This window comes from Triticum urartu, chromosome 3, assembly GCF_003073215.2.
Source record: "Triticum urartu cultivar G1812 chromosome 3, Tu2.1, whole genome shotgun sequence".
In the NCBI taxonomy this organism is placed as follows: Eukaryota; Viridiplantae; Streptophyta; class Magnoliopsida; order Poales; family Poaceae; genus Triticum; species Triticum urartu.
Window position 1 is genome coordinate 379,249,559 of NC_053024.1, and position 15,816 is coordinate 379,265,374.

A 15,816-nucleotide genomic window follows, 5' to 3' on the forward strand; every position below is an offset into this window, starting at 1 on the left:
TGTGAAGAATCTCATCTAAGTTTTGCAAGGAATAATTTGGAAATCGTTCCTCAAGAAATCTCCATATGGTGTAGGCACAATCAAGAGCAGGAAAGCTACCAATCAAGTTTCTAGGTAATCCTCTAGTGATTAAATTGACAGTTCTAAGATTATGGATCATGTCAATAGACTCATCAAGGGTAGGATGAAAGGGGTCAAAAAGGCGCACACAAGGAGTAGGAATGTACTTGTTCAAGTGATATTCATTGAAAATCTCAAGCATCTCGATTTTCCACTCGTGGAAGAACTCTCCATCAAGTATAGGCACTCTACGTCTAAGACTCCCCAATGTAGACTCACCCATATTCCTCTAATGGTGATTAAACCAAAGCAATGGAGACCAGTGCTCTGACCAATTGTAGGATCGAGAAGAGGTGTCTAGAGGGCGGGTGATTAGACCCTCAACAAGGAAAAGTAGCAGTTTTTAATTTCTTTAAGTTAAGGTGGAGTTTTAGCACAAGTTTAAACATTCACAATACATTTCAAGCAAGCATGGCAAGAGTATATGAGCAGCAGAAAGTAAAGCATGCAAGTTGCAAGAAAGTAAAGGGGTGGGATTGGAGTATGCAAACACAATTGGAGACACGGAGATTTTTGGCGTGGTTCTGATAGGTGGTGCTATCGTACATCCACGTTGATGGAGACTTCAATCCACGAAGGGTAACGGTTGCACGAGTCCACGGAGGGCTCCACCCATGAAGGGTCCACGAATAAGCAACCTTGTCTATCCCACCATGGCCATCGCCCACGAAGGACTTGCCTCACTTGGGTAGATCTTCACTAAGTAGGCGATCTCCTTGCCCTTACAAACTCCTTGGTTCAACTCCACAATCTTGACAGAGGCTCCCAAGTAAAACCTAACCAATCTAGGAGACACCACTCTCCAAAAGGTAATAGATGGTGTGTTGATGATGAACTCCTTGCTCTTGTACTTCAATAGATAGTGTCCCCAACACACAACCCTCTCTCACAGATTTGGATATGGTGGAAAGATGATTTGAGTGGAAAGCAACTTGCGGAAGGCTAGGGATCAAGATTCTTGTGGTTGGAATGGAATATCTTGGTCTCAAAACATGAGTAGGTGGTTCTCTCTCAGAAAATGAATGGTAGAAGTGTAGGCACGTTCTGATGGCTCTCTCCATGAATGGAGGTTGGCTGGAGGGGTATATATATATAGCCTCCACACAAAAACTAGCTATTACACACAATTCACCAAACTCGGTGGGACCGAATAGTTAAACTCGGTCAGACCGATTTAATTCAAAATGTGAACGTTAGGATTTCAGGTGGGACCGATATGATCAACTCGGTGGGACCGATGTGCTAGGGTTAGGGTAAAACCTCAACTCGGTTTGACTGATTACACAAACTCGGTGGGACCGATATTGATAATAAGCAAACAGAGAGTTGGTCAAGCAAACTCGGTGGGACCGATTGCATATCTCGATGAGACCAAAATAGTTGCAATAGGCAACAGAGAGTTTGCAAGCCCATCTCGGTGAGACTGAGATCCCATCAGTGAGAACGAATTGATTAGGGTTTCTGGCAGTGGCTATGTCAAGTAAACTCGGTGGCGTCGGATAGGTCAAATCAGTGGGGCCGAGTTTGACTTTAGGTTTGGGACATGTGTGGAAATGAGAAAGTGGTTGAGGGCTTTGGAGCATATCACTAAGCACTTTGAGCAAGCAAGCCATTAAGCAACACCTCATCCCCTTTTAATAGTATTGGTTTTTCCTATGGACTTAATTTGATATTGGATCACTAAAATAGAAATGAAGAGTCTTGAGCTTGAGCCAATCTTTGTCCTTAGCATCTTGAAGGGGTTCCACATCCTCTTGTCCAAGCCACTCCACTGTTGAACTTATCTGAAATATACTAGATGAAAATATTAGTCCAACAAGAGATATGTTGACATTAATTACCAAAATCACCTAGTAAGCACTTGTGCTTTCACCGACCTATCAAGCACCAAATGTACGACACCTCCAAGTTCTGCACACGTTTAGCTCAATGACGTCCCTCGAACTGTTGATGTAGCAAAGTGTCGAGGGAGAGTTTCATCAGCACGACGGCGTGGTGACGGTGATGCGTGCTACATCTTGAGCATGCGTTGGTTTTCCCTTGAAGAGGAAAGGGTGATGCAGCAAAGTAGCGTAAGTATTTCCCTCAGTTTTCGAGAACCAAGGTATCAATCGAGTAGGAGATTACACGCAAGTCGCCTAGTACCTGCACAAACAAACAAGAACCTCACAACCAATGCGATAAAGGGGATTTCAATCCCTTCATGGTCACTTACGAAAGTGAGATCTGATAAAGATAATAAGATAAATATCTTTGGTAGTTTTGTTGTATAGATTGGAAAGTAAAGATTGCAAAGTAAAATAAATAGTAAACTGGAATTGTAGATCAGAAACTTATATGATGTAAAGTAGACCCGGGGGCCATAGGTTTCAATAGTGGCTTCTCTCAAGATAGCATATATTACGGTGGGTGAACAAATTACTGCCGAGCAATTGATAGAAAAGCGCATAGTTATGATGATATCTAGGCATGATCATGAACATAGGCATCACGTCCGTGTCAAGTAGACCGAAAGGATTCTGCATCTACTACTATTACTCCACACATTGACCGCTATCCAGCATGCATCTAGAGTATTAAGTTCTTAAGAACAGAGTAACGCATTAGGCAAGATGACATGATGTAGAGGGATAAACTCAAGCAATATGATATAAACCCCATCTTTTTATCCTCGATGGCAACAATACAATACGTGCCTTGCTGCCCCTGCTGTCACCGGGAAAGGACACCGTAAGATTCAACCCAAAGCTAAACACTTCTCCCATTGCAAGAAAGATCAATCTAGGAGGCCAAACCAAACTGATAATTCGAAGAGACTTGCAAAGATATCAAATCATGCATATAAGAATTCAGAGAAGAATCAAATATTGTTCATAGATAATCTTAATCATAAACCCACAATTCATCAGATCTCGGCCAACACACCGCAAAAAGAATTACATCGAATAGATCTCCAAGAACATCGAGGAGAACTTTGTATTGAGATCCAAAGAGAGAGAAGAAGCCATCTAGATAATAACTATGGCCTCGAAGGTCTGTGGTAAACTACTCACACATCATTGGAGAGGCTATGGTGTTGATGTAGAATCCCTCCGTGATCGAATGCCCCTCCGGATGATCGCCGGAAAAGGTCCCCGGATGGGATCTCACGGGTACAGAAGGTTGCGGTGGTGGAAAAGTGGTTTCGTGGCTCCCTTGGAAGTTTTCAGGGTATAAGAGTATATATAGGTGAAAGAAATAGGCTGGTGGAGCTACGAGGGGCCCACGAGGGTGGGGGGCGCCTGGCTTCCCTGGGCGCGCCACCCTACCTCGTGGCCACCTCGTTGCTTCCTTGACCTCCACTCCAAGTCTCCTGGATTGCGTTTCTTCCAAAAAAGATCCTCACGAAGGTTCATTCCGTTTGGATTCCGTTTGATATTCCTTTTCTGCAAAACACTAAAATAGGCAAAAAAACATCAACTGGCACTGGGCCTCTAGTTAATAGGTAAGTACCAAAAATAATATAGAAGTGTATAATAAAGCCCATTAAACATCCAAAACGGATAATATAATAGCATGGAACAATCAAAAATTATAGATATGTTGGATACGTATCTGCATCCCCAAGCTTAATTCTTGCTCGTCCTCAAGTAGGTAAATGATAAAAACAGAATTTTTGATGTGGAATGCTACCTAACATAATTTTCAATGTAATTTTCTTTATTGTGGCATGAACATTCAGATCCGAAAGATTCAAGACAAAAGTTTTAATATTGACATAAAAACAATAATTTTTTTGAACCGGGCATTGCCCCTTTCCATTAACCGAATAACGGAAATACATATGTCCCAGAGTTCCGCTAGAAAGGAAGCGGGAAAGGGGAAAGCGAGTTCAACGCATCACCGGGAAACCCACCACAGGAACTCGCCTACGAGACACCTGCTATGGGGTGAAAACCCGACGACACCTACAGCTCACAACGATCAACAACACTAGTCTCAGACTTTGCAAAATACACGACCCTTCAGGTTACACCCTCACGCAGGAGGTAACACAAAAGCAGGACCATCCTCCTGGCCCTGGTAGGCGAAGAGTAGAAGATAGCGGCCTCTCAAGTTGTCGTTGGATCCTCCGTCGCCGCAACGCAGATCATCATCATGTTGCTTGTGTTGTTCCTCAGCATCTGTGACCCCCCCCCTCCATTGCCTCACGGTCTGTCCCCTTCAGAAGACCTACCAGTAGGTGATGAATACACATGCGGAGAATACAATCTCAAAAGGAGTTTTGGGGAGCTTAAATTCAAAGGTCGCCCTATTGCGGCAATTCCAAATAGCACAACAGATGGCAGCTAGCCCAAAAGTATAGAACCTTGCACCGTCAGGAAGATATATATAACACCAGGAATAGTATTGCCAAAGGTTGTTGGGACACAGGTCCGTGCCCAGGACCGCCCCCACCAAACGCCAGATCACCCTAGCAACAGGGCAGAGGAAGAAAAGATGTTGTGCCGTCTCACGGGCCGCACAAAACGAACACTTGGCATTCCCAGGCCACTTTCGATGTTTCATAACATATCTAGTTAGAAGCGCGTCCTGGAACAACTGCCACATAAAGATCTTGATCTTTAGTGGAACTTTAGCTTTTCAAATCCAACGGCAATCGCATCCTGCAAGATTACTTTCAAGCGATTTATACATGGTTTTGGTAGTAAAACGACCATTAGGTCCAGGAGCCCAGCCAACCCGATCTGGCTCCGCCGAGGAAATATAGCTTAGCACAGTCATGCGCACCACCATCCACATGTCGCCAGTTTCCACATGTAACGCCCTGGACACACCCGTCAATGGTCGTTACTCCTGGCGGGATCTAGACTGGCCCCACAGATCAATACTAGTCTTTTCTGCGCACTTTATCCTCACTCGTGCACACCGGGAGCAACTTCCCGGCCGGTCACCCATCCTGAGACTACTCCAAGCTGAGCACGCTTAACTTTGGAGTTCTGTCCGAATGGGAACCCGAAAAAGAAGGAATTCCTTATTGATATGAGTAGTCTATCATCCCTAATAAGCCAGGCTATCACATACACCCCCACTCAGAGGAACCGACTTCCTCATCAGGCCACAGGAACGTTCCCTCTCGGCACATACGTCTGTGCTTCCAGTCTGGCACATGTGCCATGCCGTGTGCCACGACGGGTCACAAACATCATGCACAACATGACCGCGCACCTGTCGCCAGTTTCCACACCCCAGGCTTATCAACTATGATCTCAGGCATAGTACAAATGCTAAATAGCTGGGGATACTGGACTCGCATGGGGGGTAGCCCATTCAGTGAGTCCTCCCAGACTCGAGCCACATCCCCCGAGTTGACATGAATCGATCTGCCCCACATGTAATACTCTTTTACTTTCATAATATCCCTCCAGATAGGGGAATCATTGAACTTACTTTTCACCGTGGCAACCGTATCCCTTTTCAAGTATTTGGCTTTAACTATATCTTGCCAAAGTCCCTTTTGAGTATCAAGTTTCCACCACTATTTAACAAGGAGACTGATATTTTGTTTTCGTAGATCTTTCACACCCGGACCACCCTTGTCCTTGGAGCGGCACACTCTACTCCAATGAACTAAGTGATATCTCTTACGCCCCTCAAAACTTTGCCAGAAAAACAGACGCCTCCGCTTGTCCAGTTTTTCAATGAAAGTTTTAGGGAGAAGGAACATAGCCATATAGTAATAGACTATACTAGATAGGGAGGAGTTCAACAAAGTGAGCTTGCCACCCGAGGAAACAGCGTTACCAATCCAGGATTCGCAACACTTTCTAAATTTTTCATCAACAAAGATCCACTCAAGGCATCTAAGAGAGGAAAAGCTGACTGGCACCCCTAAGTATCGCATAGGGAAGTGACCAATTTGGCAATTAAAGAGCTCCGCATAGTAATTAAGGATGCTATTGTCACCCCCACACACCGAATTTCACTCTTAAAATAGTTTATTTTAAGGCCCTACATGAGTTTAAACATATAAAGAAGCAGTTTGAGATTTACTGCAGCAGAAGTGTCATGCTCAAAACACAAAACCGTGTCATCTGCATATTGCAACACAGAAACACCCCCTTAATCAGATCCGGAGCTAGACCAGTAATTAGTTTTTCTTTTTGGGCATTAAAGATCATTTTTGATAGGCATTCAACTGCCAGGTTAAACAAGAAGGGGGAGTGGGGGTCGCCTTGACGAATGAAACACCCACAATGCGGCTATATCTCCGACGTGTCGGGGCACGACTTAGAGGCAAAGCCGCATGCTAGGCTTGTCATAAGAGGGGTAATCTTCACACATCCCATGTACTGAATAAGAAAGGGATAAAGAGTTGGCTTACAATTGCCACTTCACACAAATACAAGTTAAACTCACATCATCCAGAATACAATCAAGGTCCGACTACGGAACCAAAATAAAAGAAGACAACCCCAAATGCTATATCCTCAATCGTCCCAACTGGGCTCCACTACCGATCAACAGGAAACGAAACACAACAATGAAAAGATCTTCATCGAGCTCCCACTTCAGCTGGGTTGCATCACCTGCACTGGTATCATCGGCACCTACAACTGTTTGGAAGTATCTGTGAGCCACGAGGACTCAGCAATCTCACACCCGCGAGATCAAGACTATTTAAGCTTATGGGTAGGAAAGGGTAGTGAGGTGGAGCTTCAGCAAGCACTAGCATATATGGTGGCTAACATACACAAAAGAGAGCGAGAAGAGAAGCAGCACACGGTCGAGAAGCTAGAAGTGATCCTGAAACTACTTACGTTCAAACATAACACAAGAACCGTGTTCACTTCCCAGACTCCGCCGAAAAGATACCATCACGGCTACACACGCGGTTGATGCATTTTAATTAAGTTAAGTGTCAAGTTCTCTACAACCGGGCATTAACAAATTCCCATCTGCCCATTACCGCGGGCATGGCTTTCGAAAGTTCAAACCCTGCAAGGGTGTCCCAACTTAGCACATTACAAGCTCTCACGGTCAACGAAGGATATTCCTTCTCCCGGGAAGACCCGATCAGGCTCGGAATCCCGGTTACAAGACATTTCGACAATGGTAAAACAAGACCAGCAAGACCACCTGATGCGCCGACATCCCGATAGGAGCTGCACATATCTCATTCTCAGGGCAACACTGGATGAGACAAGCTACGAGTAAAACCGAACCTCGAGTTTCCCCGAGGTGGCCCCGCAGGCGGCTCGGTTCGGACCAACACTTAGAGAAGCACTGGCCCGGGGGGGTTAAAATAAAGATGACCCTCGGGAGCACGACTCCCAAGGAAAATTAGGTGATGGTGAGGCAAATGGTAAAACCAAGGTTGGGCCTTGCTGGAGGAGTTTTATTCAAAGTGAACTGTCAAGGGGTCCCCATAACACCCAACCGTGTAAGGAACGCAAAATCAAGGAACATAACACCGGTATGACGGAAACTAGGGCGACAAGAGTGGAACAAAACACCAGGCATAAGGCCGAGCCTTCCAACCTTTACCAAGGGTATAGATGCATTAATTAAATAAGAGATATTGTGATATTCCAACATGGAACAAACTTCAGCTTCACCTGCAACTAGCAACGCTATAAGAGGGGCTGAGCAAAGCGGTAACATAGCCAAACAACGGTTTGCTAGGAAAGGAGGGTTAGAGGCTTGACATGGCAATATGGGAGGCATGATATAGCAAGTGGTAGGTATCGCGGCATAGCAATAGAGGGAGCAAATAGCAAGCAAAGATAGAAGTGATTTCGAGGGTATGGTCATCTTGCATGAGATCCCGCAAGGAAGAAGAAGAGTCCATGAAGAAGACAAACGGACGTAGTCGAACGAATCCTCACAACTCTGGAACGAAACCGAAGCTAACGCGAGAAGCAACCCGGAAAGAAGCAAACAACATAGTAAACAACCATACATAAGCATGGCATGATGCAAAACCAAGTATGATGCATGCCCGCTTTTAAGAGGCATGACATTGCAAAGTGCAACAAACAATACTACAATTTAAGTGGAGCTCAATATGCGACGAGTTGAATATTGACGAAACACCACATTTAATTATTTAGTTCTCTCCCGTTTAGGTACTCAACAATATAAATTTTGATTAACATGGCAAGAGGTGAAGCATAATTAAACTAACTATCTAGTCAAGTTTAAATGAGGCCGTAAATAATAAACACCAATTCCGGAAAATCCTCATGTGCATATTTTTGGATTAGGTACTGTTCTGCCCTAAACCATATTTTAGAGTTGTTAAAAATGCAAAGAAAGTACACCATGTTAAACTAGGCATTTTTCTACCCCATTTACATATAAAGTTTATTAAATTTGGAGCATTTAAGAAAATAAATCATTTTAACATGGCATTTAAGAAAATTTAATGAAACAGCATTTTAAATGTTTCAAACATGCATGAAAGTGGCAACTAGATGAAATTCTAAGCATTTTACATATATAGATCATTTTAATCCGATGCTCGGTTATTTAGTTGTGAGCATATCAAAATTATGGGATTCTCCTGTAAATATGCAATGGCCAGGAAAATGATAAATTCGTAGAATGGAAAAAAACATCTATGTGCCGAAACTGACTGACCGAACAGTGGAAAAAAGAGGGCGCGTGGGGTGCGGGTGGCTCACCCTGGGCCAAGGCTCAGATCTGTGTCGGAGGCCTCGCAGGCCTCACAGACCTTGGCGCTGCTGGGCCGATGCGGGTGAAGGGCTACGCGGTCAACACGCGACTGGACAAGCGGGCGAGGCAGTGGTTTGCGGGCGCGCTCCTCTGCTCGAGAAGAAGCAGAGCAGAGCAGCGGCGGGGCAGGGAAACGACGGCCAGGAACAGACGGGGATAGGCGGGATCCGGCCACGGGGGCACCGAATCTGACCGGAGGCGGGACGGAGGCGACCCGCGACGAAGCTTGGGGCGGCAAAGGAGGAACAATGATGGCTCCATGGCTTGGCGGCATCCAAGCAGCGAACAGAGGGGGCTTGAGCGAGTCGCGGTGGCCATGGCTTGGCTGCTAGTCCGGTGGCTCTGCTCGGAGAGGTGGACGGCGGCGTTGCCCCATAGAGGAGGTACTTGTGGCCTTGGGCACCGTCGATGTGGCTGACGAGGAGGCATAGCAGCACAGGACTTGGTGGGGTAGAGGAGCTCCGGGACGAATGGGACGGGGAGAAGGCAGTGGAGGTCGAGGAAGACTAGGGCGACGGCCTGGAATAGCTTCTGGTCCAGTGTGTTCCGGCGAGCGGCCACTGGTCGCCAGGACGGCCGGAGATGAGTCTGCAGGGATGCCTGGTCGCTGACGAGTCCGGTCGAAGACGGCGGCCTCAGGTAGCGGAGCTCGGGCTCCTGGATCGATAGGGTAAAAACAGGCGTTGTGGTGCTCTGCTCCCCGGCGAGCTCAGGTGAGGCAGAGGGGATCCATGATGCGTGGGGGCTGCTACTGCTTGAAGGAGACGAAGGAGCGGCGACATATCAAAAGAAGAGGTCGTCCATGGTGTCCTGGTGGAGGCAATAGAGAGAGATGAGCGAGGGAAAAGGAGGAGGATCGGGAGGAGCTCGCTGGTTAGAGGAATGAGGAAATCGAGGTGGATCTGGCAATGATCTCGAGAGGATTTGAAGTGGCGGCGGCGACGAGTGGAGGATGGGACAGCTCCCCTAAAATTTAGGGTTGCTCTCTCTATATATGTTATTGGATTAGGTTAGGGGGGGTTTCATCTGCTTTCGGACCATTCGATCATCATCGGACGGCCCGGAGCGGAGGGGTAGCTAGGTGGGCTAGATGGACTATGTAGAGGGGGTTGGGCTGAGATGAGAGGGAAGGAGTGCAGCCCGGCAACTGCTTCCGGAGACCGAAAACGTCCGACGATAGACCGACTATATTGCCGCTATATTTAACCGTTGGGGCATGAAACGGACTCCGAATGCGATGAAACTTGGCAGGCGGCCTATCTACAACATAACAACACCGCACGCCAACTTTCATCCCATTCCGAGAACATTTTCTGACCACTTATAAAATAATATTTCGGACATGCCGTGGGCGCGTGCAAGTGTGTCTGGGCTCAGAACGGACAACAGAAGGAACGTGGAGACCCGGACGGATGCAAGTTTTGAAAACATGATGATGCAATGCGGATGATGAGATGGCAAGATGCAACACGCAAGCGAAAGGCAAGGCAACAACAGCGAATAACTGGAAGACACCTGGCGCAACGGTCTCGGGGCGTCACAACACTCCACCACTACAAGAGGATCTCGTCCCGAGATCTAGGATGACACCGGAGAGAAACGGAAGAGGAAGAGAAAAAGGTAAAACTAAGTTGCTTCTTTTACAAATAAGTGGAACCAAAAAAACCTTGCGAGGTTAAACCATTTTGAGAAAAGAATATAACAGAGATGAACAAAGTTTAAAACACTCCGTTAGAAAAGAGGAACAAAGAACATTACTAGAAACTTGTAGGTTGAAAGACATAAGAAAAAAGGTTACAATGGATAAGAAGTACATGCAAGCACTCCGGTTGAAACGCGATGTACAAGGAACGATAAAGATCAATTACGACAGCACTCCGATTGGAAATGGAAAGCAATAATATGGACTTGGCAAAATGAAAGCACTTGGATGAGACTCCGGTTAGAAGAGGAATGATAGCCACTACACTCTGGTTAAAACATGATAGAGACGGAATAAGAATGATATAATTTGGACAACACTCCGACTGTAAATGGAAGGAATTGAACATGAACTAGACAAGACGAGAGGATACTTGACGAAATCGACAACACACTGCTTCCTGAACTATTCAAAGAATGGAACAAGGGGTAAGAAAGATCTTAGACAGCACTCCGGTTGAGAAGGAAGGCAAAACTTGATAAGATGAGAGAACTTGAATGAAAACACGACACTCCGGTTAAATGGATAAGAAAAGGAAAGAACATGATCCTCACAATTAGAGATGAAGAGTGAAGAGAGCAACATCACAATGCCTCCTCCGGAACGAAAGAATAGAAGCTGGATCGTTGGAAAGGAAAGAATTGAGAAGAAAAATGACAACTCCTGCCACAAATGAGCTTGGAAGGCACCCTTCCAAGAAGGTTATAACGGAGTTGTTGGAAAACCAACCACGAAACAAATAAGCTTGTAGTGGGCTTATGGAAAACGTCTCAAGATTATGAGGTGAAATTCTGCCACTAACGAAAACAATAGATTGGATTGAGGTCAACAAGGAGATGACAACTCCTTTCGCCGAGAGGATAGGAGAAAAACTTGGATCATTGATAGACACCACAATAAGCAACATTCCTTAGGGAAGGCTTTAGGTGAAATATAACCCAAGATAACTCCAACGAAGAGATTGATGGATTGAGAAGAGCTCATGCTCGAAGAAATTGATGGGTTTAACTATCTCATTCTTGACAACTATTGAATCATGACACACGAAGGGAAATTATCAAGCGTGACATAACACCATCTCAAAATATAAGGTAGAAATAATTGCACTTCACAATGCAATATGGAGAATACTTGAGCTCCTCTGAAAAGAATCTTGATGAGCACTTCGAGAAGGAATTAAATTCTTGCTGAACCACCATGTTGAGCCGCCATGAAGAACTCCGGTAATAAACGAATGATGAAACGAAGGAAGTTGAAAATAAACAAGATGAAGCCTTGCAATGATTTAGATGGAGCTTCATAGAATCAAACTGAAAAGACTCCTGAATTGCTCGGGATGGGTGAAAAGAATTCTCACAAACGAAAACAATTATGAGAGGATGGCATAAAGCTAGAACCATGAATCTTGAAGAGAATGGAGCAAGATTTAGAGGAAACACTTCTTCAGTCCTCAAATGCAGAGAATGACAATAAGAAACATCACCATGGATTGTTGAGACACTCCGGAATGAATAATAGAAAGGTTGACCAACGATGAAAGAATTTGAAAGATCTTGGAGAAAGACATATGACTGATGATAATTCATTTTTATGTCAACTTGGAGAAGAATTTGAGAGTAACTCCGGGAAAATAGAAGAGTCAGGTAAGATCCTGGGAAAGACCTGTGGGTTGGGGCCCACTCAAAAGATACACCGTTGAACGATTTAAAAGAGAGATTGCGCCAGTTGAATTAAATGGCTTGAATGAGATAACATCCTCAAAAGAAGTTGAGAGAATTGAGAATGGAAACTTGAATCTTCTGAGATATCTTCAGCACTCTAGAACAAAATAATAACAAGAAGTGAAAGATTACGAGGTGCACCGGCATGGGAAAAACATTTGAAATGAGGAAAGGATATGATCGACAAGGCTTGAATTGAATCCACCGGAGAAGAAAGAGAACGAAGAATGATGAACTTGAAGCTCCGTTAGTATCTTCATGAGAATCACCGGATAAGAACATTGAAAGAAAATAATGGAGATACTTCCCATCAATAAGATGGATATTTGATTAGGAAATCCGAGTCCTTGAAGAAACAAGGGTGGGAGGGGGGGGAAAGCAAAGGCAACTTGGGTAGATGGAATGGATTCCATCGAGAAAACCTAGAGTTGATCTTGCGGATGTCGAAATGATTGGATCCACTTGAAGAGAAGCACACCGGAAAGGAAAGAATTGGCATGACCACCTTGATGATCAAGAAGGATTAATACTCTCATAGAAATATGAGAGCATTGCTTAGGAAAGGTATGGAATCAACACTTCACATTGAAGCAACTCGAAGACCACAACAAAACAAAACAAAGGATTGGCTTGCAGAATAAGCCGGAACAAACATATGATAGATCCCATATCGTATCATGTGTCTGTTGGAAAGATATTCTAGGAGCTACTTGAATTCCCACTTATAAACTCCCGAAACTTTCTGGTTATGCAATCAGGTGTTGGGGATAAAGGGGAAGCATAATATCTCACCCAAACTAACAATTCCTACATCCAGTTGTATCCATCCTTCAACACATAACCAAGAAACCTTCGGTAATCATTTACCTCAACCTTCGAAAAGCATCCGTTATACGAGTTATGGCAATACTCCCGAACTCCTGCCCCAATACTGGGTGGCATCGAGGTTATCTCACCAACAACTGCATAACAGAGATTTTCGATGTCGGCGAACTCAGGTATTCCAGAACTGCAACAATAAAATTGTGACGACAACACCTCGGAGCTCAACTCCCCGGGATACTGCCACAACCCCTAACTGTCAGGAGGCACCAAGAACAATGTTCTCGTCACAAGACTATCAGAACGGTTCCAAGATACCCGCATGATCCTAATTTTTTCGTGAAATTTGAGGAGAGAAGAGTCAAAACTCTACGTCAGGAGGCCTCACCAGAGCGACGAAGGGACTGGGGAGTAAAAAGAATCCTCCTCTCCGATATATATAATCCTATAAGACTCAAAACATTTTGTTCTACACTCAATAACGTCCGCGATTTGATCAAGCAGGGGCTCCTAAGTCGGGGAAGGCTCTGATTACCAACTTGAAACACCCACAATGCGGCTATATCTCCCACGTGTCAGGGCACGACTTAGAGGCAAAGCCACATGGTAGGCTTGTCGCAAGAGGGGTAATCTTCACACATCCCATGTACTAAATAAGAAAGGGATAAAGAGTTGGCTTACAATCGCCACTTCACACAAATACAAGTTAAACGTACATCATCCATAATACAATCAAGGTCCGACTACAGAACCAAAATAAAAGAAGACAACCCCAAATGCTAGATCCTCGATCATCCCAACTGGGCTCCACTACTGATCAATAGGAAACGAAACACAACAACGAAAAGATCTTCATCGAGCTCGCACTTGAGCTGGGTTGCATCACCTGCACTGGTATCATCGGCACCTACAACTGTTTGGAAGTATCTGTGAGCCACAAGGACTCAGCAATCTCACACCCGCGAGATCAAGACTATTTAAGCTTATGGGTAGGAAAGGGTAGTGAGGTGGAGCTGCAGCAAGCACTAGCATATATGGTGGCTAACATACACAAAAGAGAGCGAGAAGAGAAGCAGCGCACGGTCGAGAAGCTAGAATTGATCCTGAAACTACTTACGTCCAAACATAACACAAGAACCATGTTCACTTCCCGGCCTCCGCCGAAAAGAGACCATCACGGGTACACACGTGGTTGATGCATTTTAATTAAGTTAAGTGTCAAGTTCTCTACAACCGGACATTAAAAAATTCCCATCTGCCCATAACCGCGGACACAGCTTTCGAAAGTTCAAACCCTACAGGGGTGTCCCAACTTAGCCCATCACAAGCTCTCACGGTCAACGAAGGATATTCCTTCTCCCGGGAAGACCCGATCAGGCTCAGAATCCTGGTTGCAAGACATTTCGATAATGGTAAAACAAGATGAGCAAGACCGCCCGATGCGCCGACATCCCGATAGGAGCTGCACATATCTCATTCTCAGGGCAACACCGGATGAGACAAGCTACGAGTAAAACCGAACCTCGAGTTTCCCCGAGGTGGCCCCGCAGGCGGCTCGGTTCGGACCAACACTTAGAGAAGCACTGGCCCAGGGGGTTTAAAATAAAGATGACCCTCGGGAGCGCGACTCCCAAGGGAAAAGTAGGTGGTGGTGAGGCAAATGGTAAACCCAAGGTTGGGCCTTGCTGGAGGAGTTTTATTCAAAGCGAACTGTCAAGGGGTCCCCATAACACCCAACCGTGTAAGGAACGCAAAATCAAGGAACATAAAACCGGTATGACGGAAACTAGGGCGGCAAGGGTGGAACAAAACACCAGGCATAAGGCCGAGCCTTCCAACCTTTACCAAGTATATAGATGCATTAATTAAATAAGAGATATTGCGATATCCCAAAATATCCATATTCCAACATGGAACAAACTTCAGCTTCACCTACAACTAGCAATGCTATAACAGGGGCTGAGCAAAGCGGTAACATAGCCAAACAACGGTTTGGTAGGAAAGGAGGGTTAGAGGCTTGACATGGCAATATGGGAGGCATGATATAGCAAGTGGTAGGTATCGCAGCATAGCAATAGAGCGAGCAACTAGCAAGCAAAGATAGAAGTGATTTCGAGGGTATGGTCATCTTGCATGAGATCCCGCAAGGAAGAAGAATGAGTCCATGAAGAAGACAAACAGACGTAGTCGAACGAATCCTCACAACTCCAGAACGAAACCGAAGCTAACACGAGAAGCAACCCAGAAAGAAGCAAACAACATAGTAAACAACCATACATAAGCATGGCATGATGCACAACCAAGTATGATGCATGTCCGGTTTAAAGAGGCATGCCATGGCAAAGTGCAACAAACAATACTACAATTTAAGTGGAGCTCAATATGCCACGAGTTGAATATTGATGAAACATCACATTTAATTATTTAGTTCTCTCCCATTTAGGTACTCAACAATATAAATGTTGATTAACATGGCAAGAGGTTAAGCATAATTAAACTAACTATCTAGTAAAGTTTAAATGAGGCCGTAAATAACAAACAACAATTCCGGAAAATCCTCATGTGCATATTTTTGGATTAGGTACTGTTCTGCCCTAAACCATATTTTAGATTCTTTAAACATGCAAAGCAAGTACACCATGTTAAACTAGGCATTTTTACCCCATTTACATATAAAGTTCATTAAACTTGGAGCTATGGTTATTTAGTTATGAAATAAATCATTTTAACATT